The following is a 6,008-nucleotide window of genomic DNA, read 5'->3' as shown; positions in this document are numbered from 1 at the left end:
AAGCATATACATAAAAATATTAGTTATGGAAAAACAAAATTAAACAGCATCTTATTACACATTAGAAAGAGAAAAAAGGACCAAGGGTGTAAGAAATTAGATTAATTAAAGGACTGAAAAGATCTGTTCTCTTTGAATTTTATACTTAGCAAACATACCTTTGAAAACTAAAAGTAAGGTTTTCTAGTTATACAAACTTGAAATACTTTAACACCTCCAGAAGTAGCATGTAGGAAATAACAAAGAGCATAATTCAAAAGGCAAGAGAAGTTGCAGTATGCTCCTGGATGAACAATAAAGAGCTCTCAGTGTGATAGTTATGCAGGACTATATAAAAGATATATTAGATGAACCCTTATTTAAAGGGGGCCGGGGAGATAGCTCAGTGGAATAAGTGCTTCTCTGGCAAGCGCAAGGGCCTGAGTTCAGTCCCACATTCCAGAAAAAAAATAAATAAATAAAGGTCATTGCAGATTTCTATGAAACAGTACCAATCTTATGTTGGGTTATACATTTTTTTTTCCATATGTGTGTGCCTATGTGTGTATAAAAGACAGGGAAGAAGTAACAAAGTCAACATAAAATAGAAATATACTTTTAAAGTTTCTAATACTAGAAGATATCATACAATATCTTTTAAATAAATTGTAAGTCAAAGATATAGTATAAATCTTAGAACAAAAATTAAGATTAAGCAATATTCAGAAAATTAAATACTAATTGATTAAGAATTAAATGTTTCAAAACAATTGCACTAAGAAAAAGTTTTCATGATAGCAAAGAAGTACTAAGAGTAAAACGTAAGATAAATACTGGAATGGCAAGTAAATGACCAGCACTTCTAACAGTTTGAGGATAGGATATCGCACAAAGTTCTAGTGTGTGGTGGACATGCATAATGACCGTGACAGTTAATGGTGGCTAGGCATCACTTGTGGAACTGAGCTACAGCTATTTCTTTGAAATCCACCATGTGGACTCAGGTGGATTCATGACCCATAGGGTGGAAGAGAAGTCCATTTATAAAGTGTGCTGATGGGAATATTTTGCTGCTGAACACAAAAGAATAACTGAAAGACTACTTTTGTATACCTCTTATGCTCCTCTGTTTAATTGTTTGCCCTATTTGGCAGGTTCTTTCCATTCTCATTCACGGGGCTGTGATCAATTTGCTCCCTCTCTAGAACATCATTTAGTAGGCTCTGGGTCTATTCAGGATCCAGTGGCCCCAGGCAGTCTCTCTCATTCTCCGGGCCTGTGCTCTGGGTTATTCAGGATCCTTGGGCCCTCCGTTGTCTCACTCACTCGCAGGGTCTGCGCTCTGGGTCTGTTCAGGATCCCGCGGCCTCGGTCATCTCCTAGTTAAGTTCTTAAGACTACAGTGTAAATTTTATTAAGCCACATATTTCTATTTCAAAAGAAAATATCCCCATTATTGTACATCTTCAGAATTTTTTAAAGCTTTAGGGTGGAAACAGCCTTTCAATCTAAACACCTTAAGGGGAAAATGTAAAAACTTCTCTTTTAGTGTGAGTTGTAACACAAAGAGAACCATTCTATTTCCAGCTTTTCTGCTAAGCTCTTTCCTGGGGGAATGGCCCTTCCAATCTCTTCAGGTGGGCAACCCAGCTGCCTTACCTGGAGCCCATCCACACCTGCATGTGAAAAGCCCTTTAAAATGTTTTGTAAGCAAACAATCCCTATTTTAACCAAATGTTTTACAAATAATTTTAAATTTTTTATTAAAGAAAGAAGGGCCCATTGAGCAATAAAGGAATCTGCTGTGGTTTAAACAATGGTTTGGATGGAGTGAATTATAACTTTGATCGCCCCGCATAATCAGGGTGGACTACACCAAGCAAAGCCTGGAGGCCTCTCTGTGTTCGGGCTCTGCCTCTGGCTGCTGTTTTTACTCTTTGTCATTGAGGCTGGGTGAGCTTCTAGCAGCAGCTCAATTGAGTCTGAGGAGCTGGGATGGGTTTCTCAGGCCCACATCCCCTCCACAAATTTCTAGGGGGCTGTGGTCCTGTAGCCATGGCCTCTGTGGACCAAGGCGCAGCAGCCACTGTGTGTGCCAGCTGCCCCTCTGGCTCTGACCACTGAATGTTTTGCTTTTGCTGAGGCTGCCATTATCTTGAGCCTAACAAATTTTCAAAACCAGCAAATGCATAGCCAACACCAAAGCCACAGCAAGCCATAGCCTTGGCTCTCCTACTTAGCACCAGGTGCACAGGCCTGTAGTTTATGGTGTGTGTCAACAACTGTGGTGGGACTGGGCACACAGCCACGCAGGCAGCTGGGGCATCCTAGGTGGGCCTGCCTAAGACTGAAGTGCAGGGGCCCCCTGAGCCCAGTTTGTGCCCCTTCCCCTGCCAGCGCTGTGACCCTTGGAACCAACTGCTCACAACTTAAAAGAACTTTTATCTTTTTTTATCCAGTTGAGGAATGCAAAAGGGTTTAAACTCTATTTGCTGTACCTTTGCTCTCCCCTCCTTTTCCCACTTAGGACTTGATTTTAAAATAAGACTCCACTCTCAGTCCTTTGTGGTGGTCTTAATTTTTTTTTCAGAACCGGGGATTAAACTCAGGCCCTTGCACTTGCCAGAGAAGCGCTTATTCCACTGAGCCATCTCCCCAGCCCCTGCCCCACTTTTAACTCAATCTAACTTTTTCCTTTTTGGCTTCTCTGAAACCTGTTTCTTTCTTTATGTTCGTTTATCCCTCTGGCCCTAATGAGCCCTTTTCTGGCCCTAGTGAGTCTTGATCCCCAAGTTTTACACCCAATGGATGCCTGTGCTAAATACTGCTGGCTCTAACCAATCCACTTTTCTCCCTTAAGTGCTCTCTTTGGAAGTGTCCCTGCTGCCCTCACTTACCTTGTACCATGTGTCCTGAACAGGCACCAAATGTAGAAATCTGTTGTACCTGGGGAGAAACAGAAAGTGGGGGCTAGACATAAACCCTACCAGAGAAGTTCAAGGTCAGACAAAGAAGGATGTGTGGACCCCACACTCAATGGTGAAATGCCAAGCTGGTCATGGGAGGTTTTCAGAGAAGGCCAGGTTTCAGTGTACTGGATGGAATTAAGTCCAGCATTCTACTAGAACTGTCACACACTGCCCTCATCCAGCACAAAACTCAGAGGTCTGCTTGCTTCCCCCATTTGGTACCATGAGAAAGGATGTTCCCAGCTTGGATAGTCACCACAAGTGTGTGGGATGAAGGGCCCCTGGAGAAGGGAAAATATCCACAAAGCCACAGACTTTCACTCCGTGGCTCAGCATCTGCCCAAGGTCCTGAGTTCAATTTCTGGTGCAACACACACACACACACACACACACACAGAGACAAACCCACAGGCTGTAAAGCAAACCAGCAGGAGCCATGACAGGTGCTGCATGGAGAAGTACAGAAACTTAAGCTGCCAGAGTGATTATATATTACGGTGGAAATCATTGACCACGCATGTCTAGTGGGAAAGGCAGAGCAATATGCAGAATTTGCACATAAGTACATGAGTACAGCAACAAAATACAGCTTGACAGTGAACCAGTGTGCATTCTGCTATCCGTTGTATTCTAATTCTGCTAACCTTGGAAAAAACACTCATTCAAAAACATGAAATAATTTGGGGAGGGACTTATTTACTTTTCTTTTAATGAGAAAAACAGGAAAAATGATTATATAAAATTTCAAAACAAGATAATAAGAGAGAAACAATGGTTAACACACTGCATGCTGCTATCTTCAAAGTACCTGATCAGGGTGGGGAGATAGCTCAGCGGCATCAGCCCCTGCCTGGCAACTGTAAGGTCCTTCCTTTGATTTCCAGTACAAAAAAAAAAAAAAGGTACCTGATCAGATTATAAGCTGTAGGCATGAAAAATGGATCAAACAATATGAACACAAACTTTTCTATTCAATGCACTAATAGAAATTAGTAAAAAAAAAAAAAAAGAAAGAAAGAAAGAAAAAGAAATTAGTAGTATCAGTATCTTAATTATTATGTGTATATATTTTTACTTTTCCTTTCTTTTCTCTTTTCCTCCATTTAAGTTTCTTTTTCCTTTTCAAAACTATCTTGGGCCGGGGAAATAGCCCAGTGGAATAAGCGCTTCCCTGGCAAGCTCAAGTGCCTGAGTTCAATCCCCGGTTCCACCAAAAAAAAGAAAAGAAAGTATAGACTAGCCAGTTTAACAGTTGGCACCTCTCTGGCCACGCCCCTCAAGCCACTCACTGCTCCTCCAGCTGTATCTGACCCATGACCTATATGAGGCTTTGGGGGGACAACTAGACACAAACCATAACAATGGACATTTCATTGTTTCCAAGATTAAGCTATAACAAATCGTGCTGCTCTAAGCATGGATGCACACATATTGCTGTGGTATGATGGTTTTAATTTTGGGAAGATATACAGAAATGAACAGCAAAAGAATGGGACCACTAATCCTAGCTTTTTTGTTTCGTTTTGTTTTAGGAAGCTCCACATGGATTTCCACAGTGATTGCACCGGTCTATACTCCCACGAATAGTGGAGAAGGATTCCCTTTTACCTGTAAGTTCCATCAGTCTTTTTTACTGGTGGAATTCTTTCTCCTTCTCCTTTTCTTTCTCCTTCTCCTTCTTCTTCCTCTTCTTCTATTTTTTAAAGAATACAAAATAGTAAAAAAAAAAAAAAAAAAAAAAAGCATGAGAAGTGATACAAAATTTCACTGAACAAAGTAACAGGAATTCAACAATGGTTGCTGTGTCGCATGATGTTACCTTCAAATAAGTTGTTTAGGTTGCCAGATATAAATCCACAAAATTGATTAAAAAAAAAAAAAGAACAAAACAACAACAAAAAGAAAATTGTAAGAAATTAAAAAGAGAGCTGGAGAGATGGCTCAGTAGAATAAGCGCTTCCCTGGCAAGTGCAAGGGCCTGAGTTCAATCCCCAGTTCCGCTAAATAAATAAATAAATAAATAAATAAATAAATAAGGGCTGGGGAGATGGCTCAGTAGAATAAGTGCTTGCCTGGCAAGCACAAGGGCCTGAGTTCAATCCCCTGTTCTGAAAAGAAAAAAAAAAAAAAAGAGAGAGAGAGAGAGAGAGAGTGTGTGTAAAAAGAAGGGCCGGGGAGATGGCTCAGTGGAATAAGTACTTCCCTGGCAAGCACAAGGGCCTGAGTTCAATTCCCGGTTCTGAAAAAAAAAAAAATTAAAAAGAAAAAAAGGGCTGGGGAGATAGCTCAGTAGAATAAAGTGCATGCCTGGCAAGCGCAAAGTCTTGAGTTCAATCCCCAGTACAACAAAAAAAAAAAAAAGAAAAAAAAGTTAAGCATTAACTGCTCCTTTCAATAGAACAGCAGAAATCAGTAGTACAATTATCCAATCTATCCTAAATACATTTATGTATACATTGGTGGAGTTCTTGTTGATAGCCACTTTTTTTGGAATGAAATGGAATCTCAGTGTTGTTTTAGTTTGCATTCTGGAATGAGTAACGATGTTGAACATATTTTATATATTTTCCCATTTGTATTTCTTCACCTGACAAGTACATATGCACTTAAGTGCTGGTCTTTGAATTTGGGAGGTTTGCTACTTTTCAATTGTTTGAGATCTCCATACAAGTCCTTCATCTGAGAGACAATTGGCTAAATGGTTTTCCCACTTTGCATTGTCTTTTCACTCTGTTGGTGATTACGTGAGATGTACAAAAGCTTTTTGTTAAGATATCAGTTGTTGTTTCTTTGAAGCATTTCTCATGCAGTTGGCTTCTGTTCATGAACTCTCTGTCTGTAACCTATGCCTTCTAGATTTCTGCATAGGTATAGACAGTGAGTTCTTCAAGATTTCTACCATAGGGCCAGGTACGTAGTTCAGTGGCATAAGTGCCTGCCTGGCAAGGGCAAGGTCCTGAGTTCAACCCCTGGTATCAAATATGTATGTGTGTGTGTGTGTGTGTGTGTGTGTGTGTGTGTGTATATATATATATATATATGGTCTACAAGGTGTTCAGG

Source organism: Octodon degus, unplaced genomic scaffold (assembly GCF_000260255.1).
Source record: "Octodon degus isolate 3935 unplaced genomic scaffold, OctDeg1.0 scaffold00372, whole genome shotgun sequence".
NCBI classification, from domain to species: domain Eukaryota; kingdom Metazoa; phylum Chordata; class Mammalia; order Rodentia; family Octodontidae; genus Octodon; species Octodon degus.
This window is presented reverse-complemented; position numbering follows the sequence as displayed.